We start from the raw sequence: 13,994 nt of genomic DNA, 5'->3' as shown, positions 1-13,994 counted from the left end.
TCCCTAACCGCAACTCCTACTCTCTTAAGAATCTTTCAATGTTTATTGTTTACCCTTTGAAGTCAGACATTTGACATCAAACTAGACTTTCTTTCATTAGTTACCCACAAGAAAATATAACATGACTGGTCCAGCATATTCATGAGTTACTTAAATTTCTACAGATTACAGGAAATACCAAAAACTTACGCTCTGACCCCGATTTGTTTTTTAAATTACCCCGAATTACCACATATCTATCTATCTCCCCAATCTTCAGAAGATAATTACTGAAATTATTCTGAAAAGAAAAGGTAAAGGAAATGAGGTTTGGGGATTGATTGTTCTTTAAAAAAGCAGAACTTTCATTATGCGCTTTGATGTGGTACAGTTCTGTTTGTGCTTTGACTTTTTCCTTTCTAAATCCTATATCGTTTAGTTTCCAGTGAAGTTTAGCTTGCCCAGGTATTGTATAATTTACTATGGCCAGTGCTACCTACATATTCTCGTACCCTTTGCAGTGAAATTTTGCCAAAGAAAAGTGACCTTGGTGAATATTTAATATGCTTATTTTTTATTTAAATTAACCGTCGGTACTTTGTGAACATTTGCAACAGGAGCATAGTAACTCTCCTCAACTTGCAGCCTTTATCCCTCTGAGCTAGAAGGTCACATATTTTCAAGTCTGCTACCAGGAACTGGGCTCACACCCAGTGCTGACACTGCTGGATAAGTGTTGTTCTACTGTTAGCCATGCTGTCCTTTTGGAATGGGTGAAAAACCAAAATCCTGTTGTTGGGTTTGTGGTCAAGCTGTTTATATGGAAAATTTAAAGAAGCTCTTTTCTCTTTAAAGAGACCAGGTGGATTGTGGGAATTTTGAGAAACTAGACTTTAAGCTAGCAACCTATGCAGGAGAAAAGCTCTTGGTAAGGGCACTGACCTATTTTCTTACCATGAGTAAAGACACTTTGTGATTCCAGTCCCCACCCAAAAAACATATACATAAGGTACGTAATACGTTCTGCCAGCTCTGCTCAGTGTTGACTATTGTTTCACCTGCTTTGAAACAGGAACTGAGATAAATGACATGAACGATTATCTCCTCTATTTCATTTTAGCTTTTTAAAACTCTTCCAGGTCCTCCCACAGCCCAAAGAAGGTGTGAAAGAGATTCAGAAAGCCCAAAATAATGTGGGGCCTGATCCTGAGAAGGGCTGAATGTTTCTTTTCTCCCAGGTGCATTGGGCCCTGATCAGGCCCTGATCTCACAGGCCATGATCCAAAGTCCAGTGAAGTGAATGGGTCTCTCCATTAGCTTCAATGGGCATTGGACCAGGCCCACAGTGGGTAATGTTATCATAGATAGGTAGTCTTTGCTATCTGTCCTTCCTGTAGGAAAATCTGACTGTCCCAGTTTCAGGGTAACTGCTTCTAGCCTTCACCTCTCTTGAGCAGAGACCCATGTCTCTCTCCCTCCTGACTGGAGGCTTTAAGGCTGCACAGATCTCTGCCTTACACTGTGAGAGCCTCAGCAAGCCAGTCTGCCTGTGCTTTGCTTTCTCTCTGCAGGCTATGAATAGGGTATTGACAGCAGTTACAAGTCCCCACACAGCTCTTTCTAAGCAAGCATCTTTCTTCTTAAGGTAAAAGCATTACAGAGAAAATCTTAGGTACAGATTTACAGAGGTCACCTATAAGTCTTATGGGGCCAAAGTAGGCCAAGCCTTTTGCAAGGGTTGCGGCATTTGGACAGAAGGTCCTGTCTGTTTGCTTGATCAGAATGAAGGCCCTGAGTCAGTTTAAACACAGCCTTTTTATGCCAAAAGCCCTGACTTTGTCTGTTGGTCTCTGGAAACTCCAGTTTGAACCTGTATATGCAAGTCTGCCAAGGGGTGGTACCACTGTGGTGCCACAAGTACTCCTTTTCTTTTTGTAACCAGAGTGATTCATCTTCATCACACCTTGTGACACCCTGGCACCCCTTTATTCACCACTGTCATATAATTAGGATATGTTTTGCAGAAAGTATGCCTTGTGAATATCATTCTAAAAGTCTTGATCTGCTGTATATTAATATCTCGTTGGATCGTATGTGCTATCTTCGTATGTGAAGTTATGAAGTTTGGCTAGGTATGTGTTACTGAAACACGTTGTGAGATGGAAAACACCCACAAGCAGCCTTTCAGGTACAACAGTAAAAAGGCCAAAAGATGTTAATGGCTTATTGAGGAAATGCACACAAGCACAAGGATTAGCCCAGGAACTGTGTACAACAGAAACCTCTCAGAGATAGCACTACACAATGGGAACTGTTTGACCCAGGTCACAGCAAAAGAGCTTTCCAGCAAGTGGGAAGAAGATATAAAATAGGGAAATGACATCATGATGGTAACTCACTCTCCCTACAACAACACACCTGAAAAGACCTGAGGAACAAAAACTGAACTGGGGGAAGTGAAGGACCTAGGCTAAAGGGATTTCTAGCCTGTGTATGAAAACCTGTGAAACCCAAGCTGCAAAGCAAAGGCAGCTTGAGCCTTAAGAATCTGCCAGCCTGTTTATCACTCAGGGTGAGTATTTGCTAATTCGTATGCTACTTATATAGTATGTTAAACTCAGTTTGTGGTTTTGTTTATTTACTAGGTAATTTGCTTTGATCTGTTTGCCATCACTTATCACTTAAAATCTATCTTTTTGTAGTTAATAAGTTTATTTTATGTTTTAATCCGAACCCGTGTGTGTTTGACTAAGGTGTCTGGGGAAAATCTCAGCTTGGTTACCACAAATATGCATGGTCCTCTTCACATTGAGGGAGAGGCGTACCGGGTGTTAAACTCATATACTGTCTAGATTTGACCAAGGGAGGACGGTATTGCTCTGGGGTCCTAGGCCGGGAGGCTGGTGGTTAGAGAGCCTGCATGTAACTGTAGCTGGGTGTGTCCGTACCTGTGTGAATGAAGGTGAAAGTGCAAGCTTGGAGAGCTTTGCATCTTGTCACTGCAGCACAGCGTGAGAGGGAGCCCAGGCTGGTGAATCAGAAGGCTCAGTGGTACCCCAGTTCCAGGTGGCATCCAGGGGGAACCCGTCACAAACTCCCACTGTTCTTACTCCTGGAGGAGCTGTGGCAGCACCGCATTCCGTGCACCCCACAGGGTTGCACACGTAAATCATTCATACACTTAATACAACATGTTCCCCAAACTTATTGCATGCAGTTGTAGCATCTCTCACACTTACCACTAGCATCTTTTCCACCTCAGCAATAGTTTCTTTGGCTCATAGGCTGAAATTCCATCTGTCTCACACAGGCGAAAGGATGCCAACAGTTTTGTAGCTGGATCTCAGATATAGCTGAAATCGATGTTCTTTAGAGACAGTTCCCCCTAACACTGACAACGTCTGCCTTTTTTTCTGGTCAAAGTGATTCAGAAAAAGATTTGTCAGGTTCAAGATCCTTTCAACAAGCACATTGTTGTCAGCTTGCATAGTTTAATTGGGAGTCTTTCAATATCTGTGTTTAAAGCCCCAGGTCCTGAAAGCATGTGACATGAAGACCTCTGCTTTCATTTAAAAAGCAAAATCAGCTTCTAACCCTCATGGCTGCAGAGGAAAGTTGGAAAACATGACCTCTAGAGGCTCAAAAAACCAAAAGATAAAAAAGAATCCATATCTTTTTTTTTTTAAATGTATGATTTTAAGCCAATCTCATGATATTTGTGGCCTACTCTAATCCCTACTCATGATTTGTGAATGCTTTGAGAAGGCAGAACTGCAAACATTGAACCAAAAACAAAGTGTGTGTGGGTGTGTGTGTGAGAGAGAGAGATCATAAATAAACAGGCAACTGAAGCAAGTGTTATCTATTTTAAAATGCACATTGCAGTCTGGATATTCCACAGTTATAGACTCAATAAACATTTTAGTTTTTGGCAGTTCAGCTGGGTCAATGGGGTGTAGTCGTATTGAAAACAAACAGCAACTCAGTCTAACTGCAATAACAAAGTCTTCATAAGGATGAGTCTCATCTTCATTTTGTTTTCATTAATTTCTTTCAGCTGCAACATGGTTCCTCATGAAAATACATCATATAAATATAAACCCCCTTGGGCAATCCACAGTCACTTTCAAATTCCAAATAATGAACGCTTTCCATCATGTTGGAGAGCAGCAAAATCATTATGGCAGGATTTATGGGGTGAAGAGATAGTTGATGTCTAGCCCTCAGAAGGGTAGATATAAAGTCATGTTTTAAAAAATAGTTACAATCAAAGAAAGACAAGAAAAACATTTATTATGCCAGGATTCCTCAAAAAGACTGGCAAGCCACTGGTATCAAAATAGAAGGAAAAGAGAAGTAATTTCTGGTATTCTCTGGTTTAAACCCTCCAGTCTGGTTATGATCTTGAAGGCCACTGTGAATCTATAGCCCAAAGCCCTATCATTGCAGTGACTCAAACCATGACATCTGTGAGCTTACACCTTCTTCAGAATAACCTAATTTTATCCTATGTCATTTGGATCAGTGCAGCAGTGAAGTCTGATCACAGATAATTGAGCCAAACGAAAGGCATTCTTCTCCTCTCTTGAGTTGTATTGGGTTAGGTGTATTGGAGTACTGTATGTCAAATCTCAGCCTAATGTATCATGTCATACTGGGACTCAGACTTGGGTTTCTGACACATCACAGTGTAAAGCAACTCTCATTTCTCGAACCAGCTACCATTCTATGCATTTGTTGCAATTAACTGCTTGCAAAAACAACTCAATTTGCCACTCAATGGGAAGTCTAACTGTGATCCAATTAGAGTATGCCCTATGCAAGTACCGCAAAATGCTTTACAATAGTACTGGATGACTGAGGCACGGAGGGTGGGATTTTGAGAAACTCTCATAGGGTATCTCTAAGTTGCATTAAAAAAATAAATCATAACATCCTGGGCTCACGCTATGGGGTTGAAAATAGCAGTGTAGACATTCCCGCTGGAGCCTAGCCTCTGAGATCCACCCCCTTCACTGGCTCTCAGATCCTGGGCTCCAAGCCGAGCAGAAATGTCTACACTGCTATTTTTAGCCTCGTTGTGCAAGCCTCCAAGCCTGTGTCAGTTGACCAGGGCTCTGAGACTTGCTGCAGTCGAGTGGGTTTTGTTTTTTCTGCAGTGTAGCTGTACCTATTGTTGACTTAATTCTGCTCCCATTGAAGTCAGTGGTGAAACTCTCAAAAGTTAAGTCATCACTGAGAGCTTCTGAAGATCCCACCCTTAGTGGTTAAGTGACTTACCCAAGGCCATTGGCAAAGCCAAGAACAGAGCCCAGATCTCCTGATTCCCAGCTTTGTACTTTAACTACTAAATCATGCTTCTCCTAATAAAGCAAGGGCCCACTGTTAGCTAGTATGAAAGATGAACGCTAAGAAGAAGATTGATAAACATTAAACTAAGTCTATAAATACCTGCTGGTTTTTGCAGCAACAACAAAATGTGGGTTTTTTCCCCCCATGTTACTGTGCTATATGTCAGCAGTCCAAAGATTTTATTAGGTCCAGAGTCTCAGCTAGAGGAATAAGGCTATATTCCATCAAGTATCCCATTTCGGCCTGATGCCAAAGAGAAGGGAGATGCTTATCCCCCAAGGGTTTGCATTAGTCTGAATGTATACTATAAGCTGATGAAAGAAAATCTCTGAAAAGACTAATGTGAAAAACACTTGGAATCTTTACAGCAGCCAGCAGTTAGTGGGTAAATATTTTCTACATCCCATGGACTTTATCTTCCAACAGTGCAAATATTATTAAAGGAAATGGCAGGATGAAAGGGAATAGCTGCAGGAAGCACTTTAGGTTCCTTTCAGCACTGCTCCAAGGAGACAGTAGAGTGATAAGGAGAGGGAGAGGGAAATAGTAGAACTGGGACTCAGACTGCTTCCCCAGAGCAGCGCTGTTCACATGTAACACTGCGTAAGTGGCGTGGTATATGTAATGGTGACAGCAGGATGCTCTGTAAGGATGTCAGGGATGCTTCTAGGAAAGCATGTACTGGAGGCCATTGGGGGTAAGGAGAATAGTGAAACAAAGAGCAGTGATAATGAGACCCTTTAGTCTGTGAGCCTCATTGGCGGAACCAGGGCTCAAAGGCTCTAGCAGCCAATGGTAGCATGTCATATCAGCTGCTTCTGCAGCCATTGCTGAGGGGTGAGTGGAGAGTGTGGAAGGAGAAAAGACCCTCTGTGCATCTGGCTTGGGTTCTAAGAGTTTGCGGCTGGGTTTTCCCAAAGATTCCTGACAAATGACCAGGGAGGAGTATAAAAATATTGCTCAGGCATGCAGGAGTGAAATCAGGAAGGCCAAATCACACTTGGACTTGCAGCTAGCAAGAGATGTTAAGAGTAACAAGAAGGGTTTCTTCAGGTATGTTAGCAACAAGAAGAAAGTCAAGGAAAGTATGGGCCCCTTACTGAATAAGGGAGGCAACCTAGTGACAGAGGATGTGGAAAAAGCTAATGTACTCAATGCTTTTTTTGCCTCTGTCTTCATGAACAAGGTCAGCTCCCAGACTACTGCACTGGGCAGCACAGCATGGGGAGGAGGCGACCAGCCCTCTGTGGAGAAAGAAGTGGTTTGGGACTATTTAGAAAAGCTGGAAAAGCACAAGTCCATGGGGCCGGATGCGTTGCATCCGAGAGTGCTAAAGGAGTTGGTGGCTGTGATTGCAGAGCCATTGGCCATTACCTTTGAAAACTCGTGGCGATCGGGGGAAGTCCCGGACGACTGGAAAAAGGCTAATGTTGTGCCCATCTTTAAAAAAAGGAAGAAGGAGGATCCTGGGAACTACAGGCCAGTCAGCCTCACCTCAGTCCCTGGAAAAATCATGGAGCAGGTCCTCAAGGAATCAATTCTGAAGCACTTAGAGGAGAGGAAAGTGATCCGGAACAGTCAGCATGGATTCACCAAAGGCAAGTCATGCCTGACTAATCTAATTGCCTTCTATGATGAGATAACTGGCTCTGTGGATGAGGGGAAAGCAGTGGACGTGTTATTCCTCGACTTTAGCAAAGCTTTTGACACGGTCTCCCACAGTATTCTTGCCAGCAAGTTAAAGAAGTATGGGCTGGATGAATGCACTATAAGGTGGGTAGAAAGCTGGCTAGATCGTTAGGCTCAACAGGTAGTGATCAATGGCTCCATGTCTAGTTGGCAGCCGGTGTCAAGTGGAGTGCCCCAAGGGTCAGTCCTGGACTGGTTTTGTTCAATATCTTCATAAATGATCTGGAGGATGGCGTGGATTGCACCCTCAGCAAGTTTGCAGATTACACTAAACTGGGAGGAGAGGTAGCTACGCTGGAGGGTAGGGATAGGATACAGAGTGCCCTAGACCAATTAGAGGATTGGGCCAAAAGAAATCTGATGAGGTTCAACAAAGACAAGTGCAGAGTCCTGCACTTAGGACGGAAGAATCCCATGCACCGCTACAGACTAGGGACTGAATGGCTAGGCGACAGTTCTGCAGAAAAGGACTAGGAGTTACAGTGGACGAGAAGCTGGATATGAGTCAACAGTGTGCCCTTGTTGCCAAGAAGGCTAACAGCATTTTGGGCTGTATGAGTAGGGGCATTGCCAGCAGATCAAGGGACTTGATCATTCCCCTCTGTTCGACATTGGTGAGGCCTCTTGTGGAATACTGTGTCCAGTTTTGGGCCCCACACTACAAGAAGGATGTGGAAAAATTGGAAAGCATCCAGTGGGAGGGCAACAAAAATGATTAGGGGACTGGAACACATGAGTTATGAGGAGAGGCTGAGGGAACTGGGATTGTTTAGTCTGCGGAAGAGAAGAATGAGGGGGGATTTGATAGCTGCTTTCAACTACTGAAAGGTGGTTCCAAAGAGGATGGATCTAGACTGTTCTCAGAGGTAGCAGATGACAGAACGAGGAGTAATGGTCTCAAGTTGCAGTGGGGGAGGTTTAGGTTGGATATTAGAAAAAACTTTTTCACAAGGAGGGTGGTGAAACACTGGAATGCGTTACCTAGGGAGGTGGTAGAATCTCCTTCCTTAGAGGTTTTTAAGGTCAGGCTTGACAAAGCCCTGGCTGGGATGATTTAGTTGGGGATTGGTCCTGCTTTGGGGATTGGTCCTGCTTTGGACTAGATGACCTCCTGAGCTCCCTTCCAACCCTGATATTCTATGATTCTATGGCTTTATTTGGTGTCAACCTCTGCCCCTGCTGCAATTTTGCAAACCAGAAGTTGGGAGAGGAACAGAGCCAAATAGTAATTGTATTCCACAGGGATTTGGGGCTGCATTGTTTCCTGCCCCCTTTGGATTTATATGGCAGGGCAACTGGGGTCTAAGAGCCTGATTGTCTCCTTTGTGAGGCCACTCCATAGATCAGTGTGGAGGGTATAACTGAATGGAGACCCAGACCACTGTCGCCACCTTTATCTCCTGCACCTCAGCTGTGCTGAGCACAAGGTTAGCACAGCTAGGACTGTCTATTTATCTTCAGTATTTATAGAGCCTCCATCACTATAGAATCCGTGCTCCTCACCATCTTTAATGCACCACAACAGCCCTTGTCACACAGCAAGTCGGGGCAATGAGGGTACAGCAGGGATTTGAACCCAGTGCTCTCACAGCCCAGGCTAGTGCCCTACCTACTGGACCCCCTTTTCTCTCTGAGGCCATAAACTTTTGCTTTTGAAAATAATATTCATCGTTTGCCTCACTCTAGCGTTCCCGGTTTCCTAGAGCTGTGAAATTAAATGAAAAAAAAAAAGATAATTACTGGCATGATGATAATTTTATGCATTGTACTCTCAGCAGCACTCATAGAAATGAAATAAATACTGTTTTCCCTGCCACTGTGGAGAGGTGGAGAGGCTGAAGTTAACTAAAATAAACTGTACTAATTTTTCAAATCTATGTTTTTATTCTTTAAACCTGTCATGTATATATTCCAAAGCTAACTCCATGGGATGTTGCTGGTTAATTCAAGAATACAAGAAAAAAGGGTTATTTTCATCCTTTGTGGGTTGTGCTGTCCAAATCGAAAAGCGATTCTTGACCTTCTGTACCAAAATGAAGACTCCTCTTTCATCTGGTTTCCATTCTATTATTTGTGCACCTTATTGTATTTATCATTGAAATCCTGTTTTCTTCTCCTTGACCCGTGTTCCAGTGATTTATGAGAAATTGCTGCTCCAGATGTTATCTTTGGCATCTGGTGATTCAGTTTAGACAGACCCTGACGAATGTGGAGAAAGTAAATGTGTTTTCTGAACTGCCTAATGACTCTACTTTATACTCAGCAGATGGGCCAAAAAATGCCAGTTGAAAATCATTCTTAATGAGTCACATATTCCTACTTGACATTGCTAGAAGAAAACTAGTGTGATGATCAAAATTTTAAGAAAAAAACTAAGATCTAAATTACACTTAATTTTTTTGTAGCAATTTGTCTTGCCTGGTTAACTGCTAGCTAATGTGGTTAGTGACTCAAAGTCTTCACCATCTGTTGGCTGTTTGGTCTGATGGTCCTAGTCCAGTTCTAGGTAGAAAGCCACCAACTGGCAATTTCAACAGAAAAGGCCAAGACATGAGTGGCCATGGAAACTAAAATACTTTTTCACACCCTGAAGGGGTCCCTCTGGATTGAGTTACCAGTGGGGAATGCTTGCCCTGGCAATCAAAGGATGTCAGTCTCCAGGACTGCCACTTGACACTTTTCCTGTGCAAAATTCACCCTAAATTACAAAAAAAAAAAAAAAAAAAAAAAAAATTTGAAAAATTGACTGCAAAATTGTACGTATATCCCTAGATGTTTGCAATCATTGGAGAGCTGCTCCTATTTCATATGTCATTAACCTATCACAAAGATTTTGGGCAACCTTCCTTTTATACAGGTATTTTTTAATACCCTAAGTCAGTGGCTCTCAACCTTTCCAGATTACTGTACCACTTTCAGGAGTCTGATTTGTCTTGCGTACCCCAAGTTTCACCTCACTTAAAAACTATTTGCTTACAAAATCAGATGTACAAATACAAAAGTGTCACAGCACACTATTACTGAAAAATTGCTGACTTTCTCATTTTTATCATAAATTTTAAACTAAATTGATTGAAATATAAATATTGTACTTACATTTCAGTGCATAGTATCTGGAGCAGTATAAAAAAGTCACTGTCTATTTGAAATTTTAGCTTGTACTGACTTCGCTAGTGCCTTTTATGTAGCCTGTTGTAATACTAGGCAAATATCTAAATGAGTTGATGTACATATTGGAAGACCTCTATGTATCCCTAGGGGTATGTGTACCCCTGGTTGAGAACCACTGCCCTAAGTTGCTCTCTGGTGTTAGCTCTTGCTACTGTTTGTGGCAACAGTTTCCAGTACATTAGGTGCATGTAGATGAGCCTCAGCCCGAACCCCATATCCAAACACTTCTTTGCTTGGAAGAAGTTTGGATCCAAACTTTGAGCCGGTTTCCTAAAAGCTCTGGTCCATCATTTAGACATTTAAATCAGCAATTGGCATGTACAACAGAGATAGGATGTTTTCTTTAGATGCCTGCTTTTATGTAAACTCTGTGTAAGTGACCATCAATTTAAAATGCTAGAATGTTTGTGAACTACTGGGAACCAATGCATGATGGGCAAATTCTGCCCTTGGATATGTGCCAACATGTTGCATTTTCCCCAGTGAGAGTTGTGTTGACAAATGCTAGTTCCGTTGCTTAATCTTCTTGTGGGAGGCACTCAGGCCTGGTCTACCCTAGGAAATTAAGTCAGTATAACTACATTGGTTGGGGCATGAAAAATCCACATCCTCGAGTGATGCAGTTAAACAGACCTAATCCCCAGTGTAGATAGCACTAGGTTGATGGGAGAATTCTCCTGTCAACCTGGCTAATGTCTCTCAGGGAGGTGGATTACCTATGCTGGTGGAAGAATCCTTCCCGCTGGCGTAGGGAGTGTCTACACTGAAGTGCTACAGCAGTGCAGCTGCACCACTGCACTATTTTAAGTATAGACAAGCCCTTAGATACTATGTTGGTGTGGATGCTATAAGAACCTGAATAAGCTCTCTGAAGGTAAAATTGAGCCCTCGATTTCCATTGCACAAGGGGGAAAAAACTTGTGTTCTTTTCTGCACTCCTGGATCTGCATTGAAATTAGCGTTGTCTCATTAAGCTGCAGGTAACAATTGCAGATCCATACTAACTGCAGCCATGTTCAGAGTTTTGGGGTGTTATGCCTACCTAATTTTCTTTATGATCTTCCCCCACACTGCACATAATGGTTAAAGTGGAACCATTCTTTGGACTTCACCTCTCTTGATGATTGTTACCATGGAAAACAATGAAATTCTCAAGTATGAGCTTTTCTTTCAGTGCTCTATCTCCAGTCCCTAGAAATTGTAACCTGATCTCCATCACCACAACCGCTTCATGTTGGATCATTTTCAGCCTCAGGGCCATCTTTCAGGATCTGCCTTCTAGCTTTTCTTTAAGCAGCTGGTATATCCCTTGCTCCCTGTTGTACTGATTTCATAGAACTATGTCCATTCACACCAGCTGAGGATCTGGATCATTTTCTCTCCTTTTCCTGTACCTATAAATCCCTCTCTTTCACTGTTTCATTAGCTCTAACTCTGAGGTGCAGTGTTTATGAAAGACACGGTACAGAATGAAGTCCAAATTTGCTGACTGTAATCCTGAGGACTACCTTTGGCCTCAACAGGAGTTCAGCATCAGAGGGATTGGACCCACTTGTAATGTATAGTTTGCCTAATCTAGACTTTAAGGTCCTTGAGTCAGGGACTGTCTTCCTTTATATACTGTAGAGTGCAAGCACATTAATAGGGAATAAGAATAATATTTTGTATTGTATTCCTTGGAGAAGCATGACAGTGAATATTAATGGTGATAATGGGGACTTAGAATTGTTTTCCAAATGAAATAATTTTCAATTGAACTTAATACAGAGTCTTCTACGTGCCAGAGGTTAACAATATTACATTCAGAAATGTGTACAAATTCTATTTAAAAAGCAGTGCTCTCCTATTCCATAGAAGCTAAAGTTCCAGGCAAGCTCTGTGAAATGCAATATATGGCCTAAAGACGAGCTGTATGGAGCTCAAAAGATTTCCTCTTTCACCAACGTAAACTGATCCAGTAAAACAAGATATTACCTCACCCACCTTGTCGCTCAAATATTCATCAGTAATTTAGAGATATTGCTCCATCTACTGGAACATCAATCCACTTGTAAGCTTGAATTCTATTATACTGCAGCAAACAGCCATACACCAGCAACGAAAGAAATGGGTTGGGCAAACATCAAAAGGTTCTAATGTTCCATACGGTCAGATTAGTCTCAACATTTGGATGTTTATCTAAACCCTTTGAGATCTCTTGTGTGTCTTCCTCATTGCAAATTAACTCAGCCTAACAAAATAAGCTTACCTTCTCGGAATGGGGAGCTAAGAAGGTGTTGTTTGTAGAAAGCACAGGATGGGGTGTTATGGATTCTGTTCTCAGCTCTGCGACTGACATTTTTTATAAACACAAACAAACAATGTAACCTCTTGGTCCCACAGTTTCCTGGGAGGAGAAACAGAGGCAGGGGAAGGGAAAATGACTTCCCTAAAGTCACAGCAAGTCAGTTGGATAGCCAGGAATAGACATCAGATCTCCTGGAGCACAATGTGGTGCCTTAGTCATTAGACAACACTGCCTAAAGGTGAACTGGTGTTGTCCCATTTACAGTAATAGCCATATTTAAACTCTAGCTGCAGCTGGCTGCTACGTGCTGACTATTTTCCAGTATATTTTTCCAAACAGTACAAACATCATAGCAAATATTTGCTCTTAAAACCCCCTCCACCCACCCTCAACAAGTTTTTAAGGGAATGTTGCAGTCTACCCATGAAACATCACACTTCACACTAGACAGGGCAAGGATACCAGACTGATTCAAAGATGAGGCTAAAAATGACACTGAAAAGCAGCTTCTTCCCTGCTTCCCTTGAATCAGGCAAACTGTGGGTATGCTATAGTTCGAGGCCCTCAATGGGAAATAAGGGTCAGTGCCTAATTATCATAAGGAAATACTGATTTTCCACATGTTTGTGACAAGTTTAAAACTGATATTAATGAGCTGTTGCAAATGTTCCAGGTCAAATGAAGGGGACTAGTCAGAGGAAATGGACAGTGAATGGGAAAGTTGGATAGGAGGAAACCGACTATGAAGCACAAAAAGGTAAAATAGGGAGGCGATGGGGAGTTGGATCCTGGCTGATCTGGACCATGAGAAACCGTTATTTTGTTTCTTTTTTTTTTTCCTTTATTTTTGTTTGCATTCAGCACCACTGACGTTTGTTTTGTGCTGTCTGCTGTGGTAAAGCTTTTGCTTGAATATTTATCCTCTCCCAGTGCTGTGTTTCCAATAACTCTGCACTGATTTTTACAGATATGCAGTTGCTGTACCTCCTTTAATAATGGGCTTCTGCTTATAATTAGCCTGTATTAAATGGTTTGATAGCCAAACACATTTTGAGATGTTTGTTACCACTTACTTCTTTATCTGTGGGCTTAGCACTTGTGCCTTGTCCTTGTTTCTGTACAATAGAATAAGGTACTCTCTGAAGGTGCTGTAGGCCAAAAGAGCAGGAAAGCTACATGGTGTGTTATGATATGCAGGGAATTATGCAAGTACTTCCATTAATGCTCACGATTATTAGCCGAATCCCACATTCCTCAGTCTTTACTCAAGCTAAACTTCCATTGAACTCAATGGGAGTTTTGCTGTAACAAAGATGTCAAGATTTGGCCCTACCCCCCCAAACATACACACGCACGCTCTCTGTCTTGCTCAGACGAGTTTACTATAGGTGAAGCTGGTAGCACCACCTAGATAGTAAAGGTTGTCTAGTACTTTCCATTACTCTTCATTCGTTCCTTACAACTACCAGACTTCAGCTGTTCCGGATGAAAATTTCCATGGTGGGTATTTGCCTCA

Source organism: Caretta caretta, chromosome 9, assembly GCF_965140235.1.
Source record: "Caretta caretta isolate rCarCar2 chromosome 9, rCarCar1.hap1, whole genome shotgun sequence".
Lineage (NCBI taxonomy): Eukaryota > Metazoa > Chordata > Testudines > Cheloniidae > Caretta > Caretta caretta.
Note: the sequence above shows the minus strand (reverse complement) of the source record.